This window comes from Corvus moneduloides, chromosome 2, assembly GCF_009650955.1.
Source record: "Corvus moneduloides isolate bCorMon1 chromosome 2, bCorMon1.pri, whole genome shotgun sequence".
NCBI classification, from domain to species: domain Eukaryota; kingdom Metazoa; phylum Chordata; class Aves; order Passeriformes; family Corvidae; genus Corvus; species Corvus moneduloides.
In genome coordinates, this window is record NC_045477.1 from 116,644,116 (window position 1) to 116,666,337 (window position 22,222).

The 22,222-nt window shown below is 42.3% G+C and overlaps 1 long non-coding RNA gene across 2 annotated transcripts in view; it reads left to right on the forward strand.

The window, feature by feature from the left end:
* LOC116440322 overlaps positions 1 to 14,138 on the forward strand; it is a 69,777-nt gene extending 55,639 nt beyond the window's left edge. For both annotated transcript variants that reach the window (XR_004238544.1, XR_004238545.1), the window contains exons 3-4: positions 3,809 to 3,965; positions 10,262 to 14,138. This is a non-coding gene — a long non-coding RNA (uncharacterized LOC116440322). The remainder of the gene's footprint in view (positions 1 to 3,808; positions 3,966 to 10,261) is intronic.
* The last annotated feature ends 8,084 nt before the right edge of the window (positions 14,139 to 22,222 follow it).

The window sequence follows — 22,222 nt, forward strand, 5'->3', positions numbered from 1 at the left end:
TCATTGTCAGCATGACCAGTGAGAAACTTCTGTTCAATTTTGCCTATTTTGAGTTATGAATGCACAAAACTTTTAGTATGGAAAGTCACAAATTTCTTATTCTGTGGTCTGAAAGAGCAGCTCCTCCTAAAACCTGCAACTTTCAAATATTTTCCTCTGATTGGGATCTAACCATGGGGCTATGCAGAGAGGAATGTGCTGAAGCATTCTAATGACATGAACTTTAAAGCGAAAATTTTTCTGAAACCTTAAATAATAGATAGTTCCTGTGACTGTATTATTATTTACTTACAAGTCAGATGACTCTTTGTTTTTGCCTTAGCATCGTGTGGCTGAACTTAACTGCAAAAGCAAAATGATGGAACAAGATGGAACATGCAGGATGCTTCAAATATTGCCAAACATTTTCTGTAAGATCTATCTAGTTAGAAGTTAGTTCTCTATGTAGTAGCAGACAACAGATGTCTCCAGAAGTAAAGTAGCTTTTCTTTCACCGTTTTTATCTGCATAGGCTGGATCTGGATTCTGACCACGTAAATGTATTTTCTGTAGCATTAGTATAGTTACACAAATATATATCATATATACTTGGGCAAGTTTCCCTTCTTTTAATCAAACAAATTACAAACTCCTAATTCTTTTCTTACTGTCACTTCAAAATGAAAAATGTAATAACAATAGTAGTATCAGTAAGAATAAAGGGCTTCATGCTAATGGTCCATAGGGACTTTATAACGTGGAGAAAAACCCAACCATTTTAATTTTTTCTGCATTTGGCTTTGTTTCAGCTTCAGAAATTAGCTGTAGGGTTGCAGATGAACATACACCATCCAGAAAGTTGCATTCCACCAAGTGAACCTCACCTCAAATGACCCTGATGTTGTACAGCAGCATCTTTCAGACAGAAACACTTCCAGAGCAGGAGGATGATGTAGACCACCTTAGAACTCTGTGAAACTCTCAAGGGAAGGCCTCCATCTCCAGATCTGAAGCCAGTGAGTGGTGCTTGCCTATTGTTAGTGGAGGGAGTGAGGATCCTGTGATTACTCTGACATGTTCAATAATGTAGCCTGCTGCAATGGTCTTTTGTTTGACATCTTTGGTTACTCATTACCAATTTTCAAAGGTGGGCTTTTCAATGTAGAACAGTCTTCAAAAAATTAACCATTCTACAGGATCTCAGGACACGTTGATGCAGATCTTTAGCTTCTTTCCCTTGTGTTTGGACAAATATCTCATCGTAGGTCACTCACAGCAACTGAAATAATAGAAGGTGATCCTTCTCCTGTTCTCAATGCAAGTATTTAAAGGGTAACATGCAGCTTTATTTCTCTCCCAAAACATGTGGGAGATTTTTTTCCCCCTCTGGTGGTAATTTCTACTTTTCTTGCCATCTTCTCTGAAGTATTTAAAAAATTAATCCCAAGGATATTCAAAGCTAACAACAGTGAGAGGGTGCAGAATGCTGCTAAAGCTTTAAATTCTCCACACCAGGTCCTTGTAGCTTTAACTAATGAATGCCCACAGCACCTCCAGAGCTGCAGCTTGCACTGCAGTTGTTGCAGTGCATTTTGTTGTCTGGACCCCATCATAATTCATAAAAATCAACACACAGATATTCAAAGTAACTGAACCTGTGTCATGTACAGGAGCAGCCAGCTGGTGACTGGGCACTAGGATGAAAGCTTAGGAACCAGGGATCTGATTTCAGATCTGTGTTATGGGAATTGTTATGGCTTTTCTGTTTCCTAACGCCTGAAGTACTTTCTGATTATGCATGTATATGTCAGGGCAGAACGTGGACATGCACCAGCCCCTCTAGCATTTCTGTTCTTTGTAAAAACCCCAGGCCTGGCAGGCTGAGCCGAGTGGTGGTGGGCTGTGGATCAGCAGAGAATGAGGATTACAGGGCTCATATCCTGGCTGTTAAATCAGTAGCACCTGTCTAGTAAGCCTAGACACAGCTAATTACTGTAGGGCAAGTCCTTTTTCCACTGTTTTGCTTCCCCTTTTTAATCACCTCATATTTTTTTATTGTATGTGCTAGAGGACAGGGAGAACAAATGTTGCTTAACAGTGTGGACAGGAGTTTAGCATGACTTTAGTTGTTGTAAAGCCTGGAGTGACTTGGTAGAACTTCCCAAGAGACAACCACTACAACTCGAGGCAAGGCAGCACTGTTCTGTATCCTCTATAAATCCTACTCTGCCACACTTTTTAGATATTTTAAATATACCTTAGAGATGCTCAAACAGTGTATTAACACTGTGCTTTCCTTGTATACATCAATATGTAAGCAACTAAGGAAGTTCCTGAGTTACCATGGAGCTGAACTGCACTGATCTTGGGAGACAGTGAAAACCAATAAAGCAGAATGAGAGAATAACTCCCTGGGAACTGGATTTCCAAAGAGCAAATAACCGAACGCTGCATCAAATATACTTTTACCCCTTTCTTAAAAGACAGCAGATGTGGATGAACTTTGCTAGTCAGATTCCTTTGCCAGACACATCCGTGATGTAGAGCTTAGGTGTTTTTTTCAGAGAAAATACAGCCTAGGATTTCCCCTGAGGTGAATTTCTGATGCCTTTGTGTCTCTGTTGGACTCTGATAGAAACTCTTTACTTGAACACATGCAATTTCTTCCTTCTTTAATCCTGGCAAGAACTTCCCCCAGTGCTCCTCATCAGGGGCACTGCTCTTTCAAAACAAACTTTGAGCACACACACTCCTCTTGGGCAGCTGCAAGTGCAGGAGAAAGGGAAGAGTGTTCCCTCCTGAGCAGTTCAGGGAATGCAAGCATCCTTAGGAGAGGGTGAGATTTGTTTTGCTAAGTGTGGATGCTTTCATGTGAGCAAGAGGTCCAAGTCACTGGAGAGAAACACCTGCATTTAAGTTTCTATGTTTGGCTGAGATGAACAGCAGCAGAGACCCCCCATCACTGTATTGATCACCTTGCATCGATTATCAGACCTTCAGATCCCAGTTCTGCTTGCCCACAGCAGCGCCTGGACCTCCTGTCTGGTTGCACTGAGCATTTTATCCTGGATGTTCACATGGCCATGGACTTGTTCCTTGATTGACAGGATCCCCTCTTGCCACAATCACCTCTTCTAAAACCATTTAATTCTGCTTCTTAAATTCTGAATCTGGGGAGGGAAGATAAAACTTGAAGGATGGGAGTGGGGGCTCGAAGATCCCTGGAGATGAGAATGTTTCATTCTGTCTTGACAGAAGTAAAATGTAGAAAAAGCTGTTATTGTTCTGTTTCTTCTGGGCATTTTATATATGACTGGGTGGATTAATTTGTTTTCCAACCCAAGCAGCTTTGTTATCCAATTTAGCATAAATTCCTATGTGTATTGGGAGAAAACAGCCATACTCCAATGGATTTTCTCAAAATGCCTCAGAAAACCTACAAGCAAATTCCATAGAAATGTCAAAAAATTTTAACAAGGCTAGAAATGACTTAATAATCAGAAGTAAATATTATGAATGCTTGTCAGTCATGTATTTCAGGAGAATTAACTGGCTAATCAGATTTTAACTATTTTTTTTCTTATGAACAATAGAACAATCTGAAATATTGAAATATTCCTCCCCCAGAAGAGCTGAAACCAAGCTTCTGGTTAAATTACTGTCTGCGTTGGACTTCTTGATCATATAGAAAGAACAACTAAAAGTCTACAAGAAAGCTGTATGAAAACCCTGCAAATCAATAGATCCTACTCTTGTATGTTTTGTTGTCCTAGAAATCATGGGGAATGTTTGAAAATGGAACAAATATAATTTAATATTTTTTTTACAGGAACAGGACAAGAAGGAAACGATTTGGAAGAAAACAAAGACAAACATCTGTACCTCAAAGAAGTTTTTTTCAGGGGTCTGCATGAGAAGCCTGCTCCCAGGAAGTTGGATGTCTGAGGCCACTTGGCCTTTTCGCAAGAAAAGGGAAAAACACCCAGGTAAAGGCTACAGGCACTTTGTAACTTCTACTGCACTGGCTCATCATAAAAACCCATGGAGGCTGTCTAGCTATCTTGGGAAGCATCTAACCCTCATTACTCTGAAAACTGGTCCTTCTAGGTTCCCTTAAACCAGTGGACTGGAGGATTATGTTCAGTGCAGTGGGGAAGTTCTGCTCGCTGCTGATCGACCGTGGCAGCCGGCAGGACCCTGCCCTGAGGAGGAGGAGGGAGGAACATGATGCTATTTCTGAACTTCATAAAGCTTCCCCGTAATCCATCATGAAAATTAGTGGATCATGAGGGATATCAGTTAATTTAGCTAGAGTTCAGCTGAGTTTGTGTTTCCTAGAGAAGAATTTTTACAGCATCCATTAGGGATTTTTTAATTATTTTCAGTGAAGGAGATCATGGAGGTTCCTGTTCCCTTCTTAAGAGCCAGTAAAACAAACAAACAGCAAAATTCACTTTGCCTTGAACAATTTGCTAACTATGAACAAGTGCAGAAATCAGCAAATGGATTCAGCAAGCAGGCTGGGGAAGCATAAAGTAACAGCCAGACAGTTATGACCAGCATGAGATTATTATGATCAACAATCTAAATTATTATTGTACATCCCTAAGTAGCCTATTCTGGCAACCCCATAATGTATGTAACACACTGCACCTTCTGCTGCTCCATATCTTTATAATTGGTTGCCAGTAATTTCTGTTTTCATCACAGTATTTGGTGCATTTTTGATTGTTTCTTCTGCTGAATGCCGGCAACAGATAAAATTTACATTCACAGCACTTGCAGTTGCCTGGCTTCTGCAGAATTTTTAAATTCCAGCAGTTGAAAAATAATCTTGATTTAAGTTTAAAATAAGTAAGATACAATTAATATAATTTAATTGACCATCAAAAAGCTTGACTTCAAAGGAATTAAAATCCTCTCTAACTTATATTGTCACCTCACAGTCCATTTGCTATAATTTGAGCACTTTTATCAACGGATAATCTTACCAAAGGCTTCATGGACATGAGAGATGATTAAAAATAGAAGATCAAAGCACATAAACAAATCCTGTTAACAAACTCTAGCAAACGGGGATTGTTTTATAACTAAACATGAAGCCAACTCAAACAAATATTTGGAAACACTGAAGAGGGATCCCACTGTAGCTTTTGGCAGGGTGTGCTTTATATATTATGAAGATGTTTTTGTGCTGTTGCCACTGCTCTGACCAGAAGCCACGTGTGAGGACCATCATTGCACCTCCCTTCTCTCCCACCAACATTTTCCTTTCTCAGTGCTCTTCCTCAAGACAGCCTCACAAATCAGGAGCTACATTCAATAAAGAAGCAGCAAGATTCTTTAAAAATATTGCATTAAGCTCCTCAGTGCAGCATCAATACATGGAGTTCCTGCTGGGAAGAGGGACAACTTGATCAACTTCATTTCCCACAGTGGAGTACCAGTTATCTGTGGGGTTTAACAAAGTTTCTCATGCCTTCCAGAAAAGGTTCAAGAAGCAGAATTTGCACTATGGGGTTTTGTAAATCCTTTTGCCACTAATGTTACTGCTATGAAACAAACCTTTTGAGGTAGCATGTGAAGGCTGTGACTAATTTGCCTTTGCCCATGGTTAAGTGATACAAACTGCTTCCCTGGACTCAAAATAATAGACTGAAATATTCCCATTTCCTGCAGATGAGTGAAAATAAACAGATCCAATCTGAGCTGAAAGAACGTAAGTAGAACAGGCCTTCATTTGTAGGGGAAAATAAACTTTGCTGATCCCGTAGGCCTGGAACTATAAACAGCATCCTTCTTCTCCCAGGGCAGTGTATAATGTGAATGCATGGTTTGAACATCCTCAAAATAAACAGCTAATCACCCTTTCTGGCCTAATTAGGTTATACTCTGGCCGCTGGCTCTAGGTCTCATGAGAAGCGGCACTGAGGGAAACCCTGCTCCTCTCTCCCAAGAAAGAGAGCCTGTCCAACTCTCTCTTTGTTAGTTAACATTTGCTCCTTGAGGGTATCCACCTCGGGGATCTTCCTTGAAAGCTTGGCAGATCCAAGGGCAAGAATATTCTCATTGCTTTCCGCCGAGAACAGGGCTAACCTTTTCCTTTTCTTCCTCTCTCTGCTCATTGCACAGCTGCAAAGGGAGGATGAGCAAATAATATTTTTTATTCTTTTTTTAAAATTTTTTTTCTGGATTTGGACTGTCTGCCTGTTCGGTGTGTATCAGCAAGTTGTAACTGGTTAGATTTTTTGCACAGACACTTAATTCACTCTTTGCAGAAAGGGGATTTATCCTCAGTACAGCTGTGAGTGTCCACTGCAAATGGTTACTAAACAATCTGTAAAGATTGCATGGGGCCCCTGTTGTTATTACTACAGTATTGCAGACAAGGGACTGGAGCACAGATGTGTTGTGAGGCCTGCCCAAGGTGACATGTTGCAAGGAAAGACCCAAGAGGTCAGAAGTTGCAGACTGAAGCTCACAGGCTGGATCCTGCACTGCTGAGTCCTTTATGGGGCTGCTGTGAGTGCTGGTGCACTTCAGGTGCTGCCTGTGATTAATAGCAAACAGAATTAGTGCTGGGAGAAATCAGTAGCAAAGACCAAATAGACCTTTAGGCTCTAGTTTATCAAGGCTTTCTGGGCTGCAGCCTAGGGCCTGTAAGAGGAGAAAGATCTGATCAGATTCAGAGCATTTCCATATTTGCACTTTTCTAGATTTCTCTGAAAGTATGCTCAGATCTTGAAATATGTTCCCATTTTTCATGGCTCTTTTAACACAGTTGTTCTTCTGTATCAAAACCAGACCATCCTACCTTTAATCCCCCTTTCAAAGTTTCTTTTCATCTTTAGAATAGCTAAAGGTGCTCTGAGGACTGTTTAAACTGTAATTCTCGAGGTGCTAATTTCCTCTCTTCTCCTTTCTGATGACGCTTGCAGTGGGGCAGAGCTGCTGAGGATGCCAGCAGAGCCCATCTTTCCCAAGCTGTCCATAGATGGGTACCAGCCTGGCTGTGGCCAGTTTCCTTTCTTCTTGGCCCCAATTCAACCTCCAGTGAGTGCAGGAAGCAGTTACTGCATCCAGCACTGGTTCTATAGGCACAGACCCTTTTTTACTGCCCTTTCCCCAAACTGAGAAGTGATTAGCACAAACCCTAGAACTGAACTTCTGCTCCTTTGAGCCTCTCAGATCTATACCCTCTCACAGTTTTTCTTGCCAGTGACTTTAGGAAGTGCAAACCAAGGAAGATAAAAACAGCTGAGCAAAGACATTTCTGAGCCACAGGCATTGAATTCCCTAGGATGGCCAGGTGAGACACTGCTGCTGTCCTGGCTGCTGCCCCCAAAGCAGCCAAATCATCCCTTCCCCCCCTCCCCAAATGCATTTCCCCACCTTCACCAAAGAGCTGTGTCTCCACCTGCAGCTGGGACCTGCTGCAGGACACAGTTTGTGTCTGAGGCAGTGGTGGAAAGGGAGATGAGGCCATGACAAGCCCATGGTGAGGGATCTGGTGGGAGGGGACACTTGTGCTTGGCGCAGGAGAGACAAGGATGCAGCAGCACCAAGAGTGTTCACAGTTTAATAGACATATTTCACACTGCCACAGCATCTTTGCAGGAGCTCAGCTCCCAGTTTAGGTATCTGAGCAAGTGACAGACTGCATGGAGGGGCTGTGACAGGGAGGCCTCTCCCCTCGAGCCACGCTCTCAAAAATCTTGATGACGGATGCAAATCACTTAGAGCCAAATTAAGAAAAGTATATTTAGGCACCTAGAGCAGTAAAGAGGCACTTAATAGGATTTTCAGAAGTGTATAAGCAGATTAAGCATCCAGCTCCTATTGAAATCAATGTGAATGGAGAGTTTAAAGGAAAAAAAAACATCTTGAGGTATCTCAGCCCTGTTACAGCCTGGGTGCATTGCAGGGGATGGTGAGTGGGCTCAGAGATAAGCCTTACAAATAACAGGGCTCTCTGGTTGTACCAAGTCTCCAAAACCATGGGAGCAAGTTCTTAAACTCCCACAAAGGCTGAATTACACAGGCCCGTGGGAATAAAAGAGCAAGGCCTGGAGGGAGAGGTAGTGATCTTTGTGTGCTTGCCAGAGAAGGAGCAGGACTTCTGCAGAGACAGAGGCAGAAAGTAACACAAAACCGAGGAGACAGAGCAATCAGTGGATCTTCGATCAAAAAAAGGCCTTGCAACAGCTTTTTTCTGGTTACAGAGTTGGCCAAGAGGGGATAGGTGAAGAACATGCTGGTTGTTGGATTTTGACAGGGAAGCAGCACTTTTGCAGTCCTCGTAAATAAATGTATTTGACCCAAAGAAACATCTTCTGTAGCCAGTTTCTCCCTTGGGTAGAAAATACTTGTCAGGACCTGGATTTTGCCTCGGTCTGTGATTTATACATGGAGTATAATACTGTAAAGTCAGTTCCCTGCTTTCTCTGAAATGCAGCTCCAAGTCTGTCGAGCTGAAATCAGTCCTTTTTTGCTTTACTGAGCAGGAGTGATGATACATACATTAAGGACTGTGAGGCACTGTGGTAACTGGGGCCAATTAGCTGCTACCCGAGGGCAGTAGCTCCCAGATGTGGGATATCAGACAACTGCAAACCTACAGAACTGCTAGCAGATCACTCATTATTCTCCTCCAGAGACTTTTAATTGGGGGATTAACACACGGTATTTTTAGTGAGTGTCCTCAGAACATTTATCTTCTTCTATGGCATGTCAGTCCCTCAGGGAGCACTATTTGGGAAGCAACCACTGCTAGAGGTGACAGGGAGGAGTTATCGCCTCTGAAATCCCTGTTGACATGAGTGGCTGATGCAGACAGTAGGCAAAAGGTAGGCTTGCCATAGCTGCATTCCCAGACATATGAATAACACTGAATAAATGCAGCAATCTCAGGCACCCTATGGGCTGTTGACTCCAGCCTCGTGCTGGTGCTTTCTAAACTGAACTTGGCTACAAACCTCTGCTACAAAGAAGACTAAAGGAAATGACATGCTGGAGAATTCAGAATGGTCATTAATGTGAAACGTGCTAGAAGAGTCAGGCAAGAGAAAGAGATGATATATGGGTCAGCAGAGAAGATTCAGCTGGGAAAGTCCAGGTAGTGGCCAAGAAACCTGAAGGTAGGGAAGAAGATTTCTCTGTTACATCTTACCTGATCAACACCATTTAAAATCAGTAGAGACAAATTTCCAGATGCTGCTGGGAAAAGGAATTTTCTCAGGGCTGCTCTCCTTTTGGCTTCCTAACCCCTTTCCTGTAAAAGTTACACTCTTCTGACCTGACTGTAGTGGCGAAATATCTGATACACTGGAGTTCTTTGCTCACCTGGAAAGAAAGCAGGAAGGAACCTTAGTAGGCACTACATGCCTATATTTACTTAAAATATTTTCACTGGGTTTTAAGTGCTGAATTATTAGTGTTATGCTAATAAAATCCATTTAAGCTCATGGAACAGTCTTTCATTTAAGGAGAAGTAATTCTGGTAAATTGCCAGCAGGCTAGCAGGATATTAATCAGACAATACCTAGGGACCAACACAACTATATTGCTTTTAATCTTTTGACCAGCAAGGAAAACAGGAAGAAGTCCATTTCCCTCCTTTCTTTGCTCAATGGGATAACCAGCTGGTACAGATGAGCTGCAGCTCAGCTCAATTTGCAAGTAAATATTTGGGTTTTAGCTGGGTAAATGAGAGAGCAGTGCTACTTTCGTGCAGTCAGGTGCCACTCATGGCCATGGTGGGGCCCTGCAGGGCTTTGGCTCCTGGAGTCACATCCTAATAGCAGAATGTCATCTTGCATTGGAAAAGTCCAGAGCTTAGCTTGGAGGTGCCTGGAAAGGAAAAGTTTATTTGTGCCAGACAGTCATTTAAGGTGATCGTGGTGTTCAGGGCTGGATTTTCAGCCTCTACACTGACTGTGACAGTGCAGCCCCAGGGAGGAGACAAGGAGGCTTCCAAAGCAGGGACTCCACTGGACTCCAAGCAGAGACCCACACCATGGCAGGGGAGTTTTCCTGTCCCCAGATATGAACACATGGAGTAGAGCAAGGAATGTGTTATATTTCCACGTCCTTGCAGATGGTGGAGATGTCCTCCCTGAGCCTGCAGCCAGCCCTGCTCTGTGTGTGCGTCCTGTAGAAACCTCTGGGGACTCTTTGGTGGGGTTTAGACCTCAGCTTGTCTTGCTTTGTTTCTGTGTTCTCAGATGAAGAACAAAAATTAATCACCCAGATCTTTAAGGCAGATTCTGTATTTTTAACACAGACCCTTCTGACCAGCAGCAGAAGACTGAAGAGTGAAAGCATTTTAACATCCTGGGACACTTACATGGACACAAGTGGATTAGTTCTCCTGCCTGGGAGCCGTCCTCTGAGACTCCTGGTGGGGAGAATCCATCCCAGGGATGCTCCTTTGTTTCCCACAGAGACGTGTAGCCCATCAAATTAACACTGCCAACCTGCTGCAGAAAACGGGGCCAGGGGTTCAGAGCAAACTACTCCTCCTGAAGCCCTGAAAAAAGAGCAAACCATCTAAAAAGCAAAAGCATCATTAAATTTCCTTTCCATGCGATGAATGAAGAAGCTTCTACCTGGGGAAGAAAGGGAAAGTATTCTTTTTGTTAGCTTCATCCAGAGAGGAAAAAAGTCTTTGAGGAATTTTCTGGCACGTGGCTCCTGTTAGGTTTCAGCTAGCTGCGCTGTTTTCAGAAGCACTGGAATGTAATTTCAGCAATAGTCAATCAACAGAGGCAGTGAGGATGTTCTGTTACACAGAAGTCCTGGGTGAAAATCCATGCATTGTGTCTAAGAACACAAATTTAACAAAAGTGAATCTAGAGAGCTGAATTCTGGCAACCTGGCTCTGCCCTGAACAATGGAAAATTGGAGACATCCCCATTGCTGGGTGGGGAATGGCACTTTTCAACTCAAATTTCAGTCAATTGACTCAAGCTCATCTGTAAACCTCTGGCACTGGTGATTAAAAAATTTAATTTTCCACCATTTTTTGATTTTATTGCTCGGAATGCCTAAGTCCTAAATTAGACATAGAGCTTTTGGTGTAAGCCAGCATAATCCTTTTACCATGGAATCATTCTGTTATATAGCATTTTGACCGCTCTGTGAGTGTGTGAAATTGTTGTCTAAAATGCATTGCTTAACGCTGGTATTTGCCTGTTTTGGACAAATCTGTTAAAATTTTTGAAAGAAAATTATGCAAAATAAAGCAACTTACTCTTTAGTCTCTTGGGTGGGAAATGCTTGAGTTCTGCTTAGTTTCAAAGTGCTTTTGAATGTTCAGTGTCATGATACAATGGTGTAAGGTTTTTAAGGGCTAGTTAAATTATTTTCATGGGACAAAGAAATCCCTTACACAGTGCTATAGCTGCAAAAGAACACAAAAAAGTGTGCTCAGTTGTACTGGGATGATGGAATCATGCTGCTCTCAATGAGCTGAGTTCTCAAGACTGCTGAGGAGATTCCCACTGCCTTTCAGTCTTTGGATCAGTCCATATATGAAAAAATTACTTTATTCCCACCTCTGGTAGGAAATGCATTGGGAAGTCTGTGTGAGGGAACTTGGAGCCATTCTGCTGGTACTCATGGCTTTGCAGTTCTGAGAGGAGAAGTTCCTGTTCTGTGTTGTCTCCTAAGAGCAAAAATCCTTAAAAGATCTCGCCCTCCATGTGATTCGCTTATACAGTAATTTTCTTCTCCTGAATGAAGCCAGGAAAGAGTTTCCCATTACATTTCAGGGAAGTAAAGTGATGTGCAGAGCAGATATGTCAAATAATGGAGTTCTAGTGTGTAGAAACCAAGTCAACATTAATAAAATTTGCTGTCTTTCTAAAATGATCTTATACATTAGAGTGTCAAATGCTCTAGGACTTATAATGCAAGAAGACAGGATGAATCCAAGGCAATGAAATGAAACTAATTAAAATGTCAGATAACACAAGTTTGGGTTGTTTGGAGCAGACCTTTATGTGAGATAGTGAGATCTTCATTAGAGGGCCACAAACTTAACTTTTTAATAAGAAATAATAATTTTTTACATCAAGTCTGGCCTCTGCTGCCTACAAATTTGGATTGATATATCAAAGTACATATTGCCTTTAATATTCCTGTCAAACCTGAGCTGTGATGCATTCCCTACTTGGAGGGATGATTCTGTAAAACTTAGCTAATAAAAATGTGACACAGCCAGTGACTGATGTCTGTTCTCCCAGGGTGTGTTGGCGTGGGACAAACACTGCATATGCATTCTCTTCTTGACACTGAAAAATGAGACACATAGAGTAAAAAACATAATTTATGCTCTAATGGTCTTGCAGTGACCTTCTTCTTGTCTTTCTGCCTCCTCACACACCTTTCTCACCTCTCAACTCTTTCCCTCTATCCCCTTATAGGCTCTGAGCCTACAATTTATCTTGCAGTGAGGTCTCTGCTGCCTCTGAATGCCTGTGCACAGGCCTTGGCAGGGTCTGGGCTTCCTCTGTGGGAGATCCCAGGCTGTTTTTTGCCAGCTTGGACCACGAGCAGACAAAGCAAAAAGCTTTTCCTGGTAAAATAAAGACACTTAAAAAATTGAAACAAACCTCAGCAGCCAATCCAAATCCCAGTTTGAGCAACCTGGTAATTTGTCAGTGCCAAGCGTCAGCCCACTATTAGTCTTTTTCTGGATAGAGATGACAGAGCTCTGTTGACAAGCTGTAGGACTTATTTTGGGAGCTGGCACCTGGCTCCTGGCACGTCCCCCTGATGCCTGTGTCACGCTCCTCAGAGCTGCCTTTGGCTGCACAGAGGTTGGAGCTGGAGCGGGCCTGCCACTCCCAGCCTGCCTGGGTGGGAACCTCGCTCTTTATTCCCATAATTACACGTGCCTGCTGTCCCCTGGGCTGTCTAAGGCTGAACAGAGCTGGCAGGAGGGGTGTCCCAGAGCTCACACACACAGAGCGCCAGGCTTCTCACCCTTCCCCAGAGGGGCTGGAAGGTGCTTTGGCCTCTCTCTCTCAGCCTCCCTCTCCTCCTGCATCCCCCTGCTCCTATCCCCCAGAGCTGTTCCCCTTGTCCTTGCTCAGTGCCACAGTCAGTGCCACTGGATGTGAGTCTGCTCTGTCCCTTCCTCCAAAAGGCCACAGCATCTGATCTGGAGCCTTCCTGCTCCCACTGCAAGAAAATACTTAGCATTTTAATATCTTTTTCACATTTTTAGAAGTAATTTATGTATGAACATACACAGTGCTTAGTAATCATTTCTCAGATGAATGTGGAATTTTTCTAAAATTAAACTATCATTCTTTTCTCTTCACACTTTGCTGTCATATCTTTCTTAATGCAAATCAGTCATTGACTAGAGACACCTACTGTAAGAAGCTATTTTAGCTGTCTGATCGGTTATAAATTGATTTTAGAAGTGAAGACCATTTTGGGGAGATAAGCTGAGATTGGTAGGGAATAGAAAAAAATAATTCAAAGGGGAAGTTGTTATTTGAATGTAAGTGACTATTTACCTCTATGCCAGAGCAAAGGCTGTAATCCAGGGGTCCTATCTCTCGTTCCTCTTGCTTTAACTCTTGGACCACAAATCCTTCACTTGCCCTGGCCCTATACAATGCAGAGCCCTTGAGGACCAGAGACGGGTACCCCAAGGAAAAAATATTTCCCCTTTCAGTCTCCATTTGATACAAGGAACATTATCTCTGAAGGAGCCAGACTACTCTTCTGCTCTGAAGCAAGTCCCTCAGCACAGGAATGAAAAGGAATCCATTATGGTTGGTTTCAGAGAAACCTCTCTTCCCCGCAGTATTTCCTCCTGCTATGCTTCAAGTGCTCTTCAGAGGGAATATTCACATTTTCCAGGCAAAGAACATGGCTTTGCTATCACAGTAGTGGTCTGCACAAAGCGAGAGCAAAGAAAAGAGTGTTCACTGGATGCAACTTGGGAAGTTGGGAAAAATGAGAACTGTTTTCTGGTTTTCTTTTTTCTGCTCTTTATTCTTCAGGGCCAGCTCTGATGTTGTCTACTGGGGCTTGAACAAGGAGCTTAATTTTTAAGGCATGACTTTTCTCTTTGCATTTTTTTATTTTCTGTTACTTGCACTGCCAGTTCTTTGTATGTAATTAAAAGTATGCAAACAGTGGCTGAGTTTTTAAATGAATTCCATTTGAATGAACATGCTTACCAACTTCAAGGTTTGCATGCTGTGCCTATAGGAACAATTGTCATCCTGGCAAGAGTTTTGGGAGTCAGTTTTGAAACCACAAAAAACAAACACTGAAAGCAACTTCTACTACCTACAAGTACTTCTGTGCTTTCCAGGTTTGTTAAACCATTTATTTTTTCCCCTAGCAAATTACAGCTATGCAACACTATTCAGGTTTTGATTACTTATGATCAATCCACCTTGTCAAAGCTTCTGAATACTGTTAGTCAAATGTATTTGAATAAACAAATGCATGTAACAGTTGCAGCAGGTTTATAGATATTCAAAGAGCAGAAAAACAACCTAATAAATCACATCAATTACAAATTGCCTGTTCCTTGCACAGCTCTATTGTCCCCTGAACACTTGTAATTGAGCAGAAAAGTGAACATTCTTACTTTCATAAGTTTTAAGGAAGCATGTCTTTTTAATGCCTAGACTTGTGGTTTCTCAGATGTGTACAGGATTTTCTAACATCGTCCATTTAATACAAAATATACAAAATTCAGGGCAGTTATAATCCTCCTCTACTCTTGAGCTAGAAACAGATTCTGGATCGGATTGCAGTTCTGGACTGAGGCCAATTGCTAAAGGCAGCGATTCTTCTGCCCCTCACCTTCCATGCATTAAAAGATACCCCTTGCTGGCTTCCAAGAAAGCTCCCTGGGAACCCAGAGCTGCAGATGCACCAGTGGGAAGGTGCGATGCCTTTGGCAAGGATGTGTGGCATCGCCTGGAGCCACCCCTTTCCACCACCCTGAAAAGGGAAAGCACTTCCCAGTTCCTTCTGACAGCTCTTCACATCAGCTGAGCTCAAAGCCTTCTGCCATCTGTTTGCATCTTAGTTGCAACCTATCAGAGTCTGTTTTGTTAAGAATTCAGCACCGGTGCCCCAGCTACAAGTGAATGCAAGTACATGGCTTTGCTATAGTGGCACAGGAGCAGCTGCAGGGAGCAGCCTGAGGGGCTGTGTCCCCACCGTCCTGTTTTGTACCAACAACCTGTGGGGTGAGGAGGGGTGGCCCTACTGGTCCCCTGAATCAGGAGACAGATGTGCCACTACAGCCAGAGATGGAAGGATGGCCTCAGTCCATAGCTGTGCGCTGTCCTGTGAGTCAGGAGCCGAAACACCGCTGCAACCCACACCCTTGGGACACAGCTTAGTCCACCTGGAGGGAGCTGTGCCACTTCCAGACTTTCCATCAGACTGTCTGACAGGCAGGTTCTGGCTGTCCCATGGGTGCCCTGTGGGCACAGGCTGTCTGTGGGCAGTGCAATACTGCAAAGCACTTGAGCCCCCATCTGTGTCTTCCACCACATGGCTGCTCTTGCGTGGCCACCTCTGCTTCAGGATCTTGCTCCTTTTGTCTCGGGAGAGGCATGAATTGCACAGGCAGTGACTGTGCTGCATGTGACCTGGGGCTGTGACAACCTCAAGCCACCTGCCTGCAGCCTTCTGTGTCCAGCTCAGCAGGGTTGTTTGAGCTGATGGTTGGGAACGGGTGCATGTGAATCCTCGGGTCACACACGGCACTGTTCCATGCTCTGCCTGACCTCTGCCTCTCTGCCATCCATTTATTCTTGGCTGATCTCTTGGAGACCAGGATGTTCATGTGATTACAGGGATGGGTCTGCAGCTCCCGTCTGGTTGCTGCAGCCAGACACTCACACACACATGTAAACATACACACACATCCCTCTGGGAGCTTGTGCAGGCCTATTGTCACACCAGTATCTGACTGCCAGACCCCTGGTGTCTCTCTGGTATCCAGCCTTCCCCATAGCTGGCTCCCACACCTCTTATCCTACATGGACTCTCCCAGGACTGGTGTTCCCTAGGGAAAAGCACGCAAACACACACTGGTTTCTCCAGCTACTGGCACCCAGACACGCAGGCCCTCTGCTCCATGGCTTCACTCCAGCTGCTGCACACAGAACATGCTCCCTCACTCAGGAAAGCAGTAAGAAATGCAATTTAAAAAGAAAATCAGGGTATCACAAAACAACCATAATGACCAGCAGCACGGTCACATGCAACTAGCTCTTTTTATCCACTGATCTCTGCATTTTCCATGCTTCTTCCTTCACAAGCAACCTTCAACCTCCTGTTCTTGCCTTTGGTCTTTACCCTTAAAACCCCATAAGTCTCACACATTCCCACTAACTCCTTTAAGACATCCTGCAGTAAACTTTACACCATTTCCCAAATGCCCTTGCCACAATGAGTCCTGAACACCTGGAGGCAATAACCCTGCTCATTCTACAAGGCTGTCTGCTGACAGCAGCTCCTGAAGACTGCTCCAACCCCCAAACCATGGCTGGGCTGTTGTGTGCTGAGGTCCCTGGCAGTACTCAGGACCAGGTGCTACAGGGTTTGCTCTGCTTGGTACTGTGCTCTGCCCATCTCCAGGCCTTCGTGCTTGTGGTGATTAGCCCTTCATCACATCAACTAACAGTTCCTACCACTGTAAATGTGAGTGGCTCTCAGAAGAGTAATCCCTGAATTTACACCATTGCCAGCAGATCTGAAGTTTGATCTTCAGAAATCATGTGACTCCTGAGTCTTCTGTGCTCATTTGGTAGACTTCGGCTTCTTCAGCCACTACAGTTTTTACAGTCACACGTGGAAAAAGTCATCTCCTGAAGCACATTCACTGCTGCTTTTTAGGAAGTCACATTACGAGGTTAATGAGGAATGTGAACAGCATTTAAAGGCTAAACAGTCTGGACCATCTCATGCCTCATTCAGTAACAGGAGAGGAAGGCAACTTCTACCTTTGACTTTCTTGGTAAGGCATTGTGCTGCTGCTTCCTTCTGCACCTGAGCAGTGTGTGTGAGAATGCTGTTTGCCTTCAGGAGGTGACTGGGACAATAGCTGATACTGTGTAAGCGGAGTTGTTTTTCTGTTGCTCTTTGAAAGACTATATCCAGAAAATTTAAGACTCTATGCAGAAAACTTGCAATTTGTTGCTGTAAGACGTAAACAGGGACACTCAATATCAGAGACAACCTGCAGGGTTAGGGATGGGATGGATCCTTCAGGTTACAGACCAGCAGAACACACCAGGGATGCAGTGCATGCAGGAGAGGACCTGGCAAAACAGTAATTTGTTGTCATATTAAAAGCAATCCAGCAATAAATCACCATTGTGCAGACCACCTTCCCTCTGCCATCTCCCCCAGAACAGGCAGGGATGTTAGGTACCAACAGCTCTGGAAATATTGAATCTGCCAATATAAATGTTTTGATTAAACTCTGTGCAAAGGCCATGTGCATAAACTCACGGGATACACGGAAACATTCCCAGGGTGGTGACTTCAAAACCATTTGCAATCTTCTGTTTACTATTGGCAAACATTTCCAGGAGACTTGTTTGTGAGGAGTATGTGTAGAATTTGGCACCAGAGCTTGAGGCTTTATCCAGCAGCTGCTGAAGGGATGGCACAATACCTGTGTTGCCAGGCTTGACACAGTTAGAGATGAAGCACTTCTTTAGATTAGTATGGAATTAATTCCTTTCTTGGCTACAGAATAGTTATATTTGATTTTGCCTGCTTGGAAATGATGCTTGAATGGATCAACAATGCTTATGATAATATTTGCCAAGAGCATTTTGTTTGAGTCTTTTACTCATTTTTACTCATTTTTATAAATCATGCATCAGTTTTGAGTATAATGCAGATAACGAAAAGGTGTTGAAAACCAAAACCCAGTAGCTTTTTGCATTTCTTACATTCATTTCATAGACTTTATATTGGAATGAATGAAGTTGTCTAGAGAAGCAGGCCAGATGTGATTTTAAAATTCCATCACTAGTTTGATTATCTGGGCTCTTTTGTATAATAAACTATTTTGGAAGACAGGTCTACTTGTTAGCCAGTGAGTTACCAACGCCATTTTAAAAATGACTGATGGTATCAGGAGCACGGAGGCTGGTGAGGAATACCTTGGTGCATCCAGTACAAACACACAGTCTACAGTAGCTGTAGATATGGGTTGCAAGACTCAGCAGTGGAGAAAAGTTGAATAAGTCACTCCTTGTCCAATTCTTTTTCAAATACAGAGGGAAAGGCATTTGGCAGATAAAAGAGATGACATTACTCTCTAGAGCTCAGGCACATGTCTCTGCTCCCAGCCAAGCAGCAATCACTGTGACGAACTCAACTCCTCAAACTTTGCAGTGAGGAGGCAGGTGAGACAATTACTGTGCTTGTCCTCCAGCTCTGGGATGGTGGATTAAAACATTATAGACACTGCTGAAAACAGTGGTTTTTTTTGGAGTTCAGCAAATCTATTTCTTGCGAGTGCAAGAAATTCCAGAAAACTGGAATGCGGACCTGGGAAAGATTCACTTAGAACAACAAAGTATATTTTGTCTTGGTACTTGCATATAGGCAAGCCACCAGTTGTCTGAGTGCCTTTTAGAGAGGCAACACTGTTGATACTTTTGAAGACAGAGGAATTCTGGGAATTTAGGACGTAGGCAAAGGGATTATATTCAATAGAATTTTGCTGATCTCGAGCGAAAGCAGGAGCTTTCACCACAGCTTTCAAAATCTGCAGGGATTCTTGAGTCACCTGTGCACCCCTGAAACTGCACCAGCAGATACCAATGACTGCTGTTTGCCACTCTGCTGTGACAAATGGGGTGAAGGAGGCTCTGGTTATATTCTGCCATATGAAGGGTATTTACTGTGGCTTGCACTGATAATGCTCCACCATGCACGAGGCTGGAAATGGTCCTTGCAACAGGTGAGCTACTCTCACCTGTCTGGACAATGAATGGCTGCATAAATGATGCCAAAGAGAATTGCAGTTGGGGAATGCCTGGGCTACAGCATCCACAGCTACTGTGACTCTTAACAAATACAGGTGCATCCTTGGCTGCCAAGGCAAGGACTTTTTGTACCTTCATTATGAACTGAAGTAAAAAAAAAGTGCAGAAGCTGCAAACTGGAGGTTGCAATTGAAATACAAATCATCAAGAGCGAGATGGAGCTCAGAATAACTTCACTGAAGACGTAGAGGGGAAAAAAATAGACAGTGGAAATTAAGTAAAATACATGGGGCTTTTGTGTATATGTAAGCAGTGAATTTTATGTGGTACTCATGTTTTTTAAGAATTTCTTTTGAGCTATACATTTGAAAAGTAAAAAAAAAAAAAAAAAAAAATTACCAAATGAAGGGCTGCTGCCATTAGGCATATTCTCACCATGAGTAAGCCATCACTTAGAAAAGGTCATATCTAGATGAAACCTATGAAGAAACTTGCCACCAAAACACATCTTTATTATTTTTCATGACAAGCAGTGACAATGGCTGAAGTTTCTCACCTTGCTTCACAACTAAATAGTGCATCATTTCTGTCATCAAAGGAGCTGAGCTTTCTGGCCTTTGAGGGAGGCCAGAACACGTGCTCTTTAGCCAGTAGTATTTTTTTTGTGGTGGGCCTATTTGAAGGTTTTGATGTGTATTTTTGTTGTTGGAGTTGTGTTATTTGCCTTATTTTTGCTAGGCTGTTACATGACACTTTTGTTGGAATTCATTGCAAATATGCCCACATTATATATAATTGGCATATGTGAAATAGATGCAGAGGTACTAAAAGTAACAGAAATGTCAACAGCAATTGTGTAAAAAGACAGCTACTGCTGATTTACACTTCTAAAGAGTAATTGCATTTAACAAATGATTAGCCAAATGAAAATGTGGTTGTACCTAGAAATATTTTTAAATACAAATTTTGTCTGTAGACTTTCCTGTTTCTAGCTGAATTAGTGCAACATAGAAGTTGATTAGAATTCTCTAACAGTGAACCTAGAGGCTGAATCCTGTTGTTACATTCTATTTTCTTGAATAGTAAAATGATGAACAGTGCAGGTAATGCGAGATAGAGCAATATTCCTATATTTAATTTTGCAATTTAAAGTTAAGAACATTTTGGTTAATGGAAAGTGAAGATAGTGTTAAGGAGGTTATAATTTCTTGGCGATTTATATGGCAATGGGATTGTATTGTAAAGCACTGAGTTAGAAAAACTGACATGTTAAGTCTCCTTAACTCTCAGGCACTGCAGAATTGCCCTTGGTTCTAGTTGAGTAACACATACTGGCTGACATAAACAAGGTACAAACTGTGTCAGGATTCATTTAGGACTCCCAGGTGGGAAAATTTGAGTTGGTTTTCAAAGAAGAGTCTATTATCCCTTGGTAACTGGGAACATTACATATGAAAACTCTGGCATCTAAAATGAGTAATCTTAAATCCAGCCAGTGCTGGCTGGCAATGCCATATTCAACTTGTTGAGCTAATCATTGCCTTAAATTACCAGCTATCCTTTTTTTAATGGTAGCCATTTCTCAGATGCTCTAGTGAGGTGTTTTCTTAGTAGTGATGCAAATTTAGCAAATTCCTATTAGTGATATGGTGATGTTTTATTGCTAAAAAAACAAGAATAAGAAAAAAACCCCCGACTTGCTGGTTGTGTTATTTCATCATTTCTAAGATAACTCCTCTAGCAGACTGCAAATCCCCTGAGACAAATACTTTTATGTTTATATTTGTAATCTGCCATTCAGACCAATGGGACAGAGTAGTCCATAAACAACAGAATGTCAGTTAATTTCAGATTATAGAATGAATAAGAAAGTCAGTCTGTAATTTTGCTTTCTAGGCACAGTTATCTGAGATTTTATGTGGTGATTATCATTAAAAAAGCAAAAATTTCATGTGATCTCCTGCCAGCAAAATATCCACAATCAGTCTAAATTAAAAGCCTCTGAGGACTTGCTGGATATTTCGTTTTTTTATGTAAGCGTGTGCTGTTGTTTTATTCTGACAAACCTAATCAACATATTAATCCAACAACTAAAAAAATATTATTTTTCCTAATCTTATGTAAATGAATAAGTGCTTACTAGGATGCATCAGCAATACATATTATCTAGCATGGAGGTAATGCTGTTTTATCAGAAAATAAAGGCATATTGGTGTGATAGCAATTTCATCTACTTCTAAAACATATAAAGGATAGTGAAAATCTGAAGATGAAGATAATGAGAGTTTCTGAAGCTCAGAATGCCAGAACATCAGTGCTGCAAGATAAGCAACAGCCTCTTTCAGATGTGTTACATGAAGCTGCCTGCTAGAATAAAACCAGTGAAAAGTCATATTTTCAATATTTTTTTCTAATTTTTATTACTGTTTCAAATACTACTCCCTTTAATTATGGCAACAGCTGTTGGCAGCATTGTACAATATGTGTCTGCACAATATGTGTTCTCTTACATTTTGTTCTGCAGAGAGTGAGGCTTGGATTTATTTTTATTTAAAGCTAAAGAAAGGATTTTCTATGCTGTTCAATAACTGGAATGCTTAAAAATTCACCTCACAAGGCATGAGGAGGGCCCACAGTTCGAATGCACCACACAATGTCAAGAGAAGTGTGGATTCCTCCTTCTCCTCTTTCCCTCTTCACAGTGATGTAGGAATATTTTTAAACAAAGAGTAAGTGACAATCACATGTATTTTATAGCTTGCTCAAACATTAGTCAAACATCTGCCATACAGTAATGCTGTGATGTGAACTGCAGTCAACTAAGGATTGTCCCTACCAGAAAAATTGAATTGATAGATTTATTGGAAAAACCCACAGAAGATGCAAACTTCAGTTTGACCCTGTTTTCTGCCTTCATTGCTCATTTTGTACATGCATATACATACATATATATATATATAAATACATTCTATGTGCTTCCAGGCCAAAAGCTGAAATGAAATGACATTCATGTAGGGATATGGACTCTGGGCAATATTAAAGAAAAGTCCTGTGTGTCTGTGAAATCCAGATCCCCTTTTCCAGTGATATCTGGGGAATGCCAAGTGACTTAAAGATAACATTTAGGCTTTGCTGGCCTGCTTGCCCTTGTCTGAGCATGATGCCATTTAAGCATCATTTTCACTCCTCCCCGCTGACCCTCCTTTGTCCCTTCTGTCTCCCTGTCACTGGCTGTTTCGCTG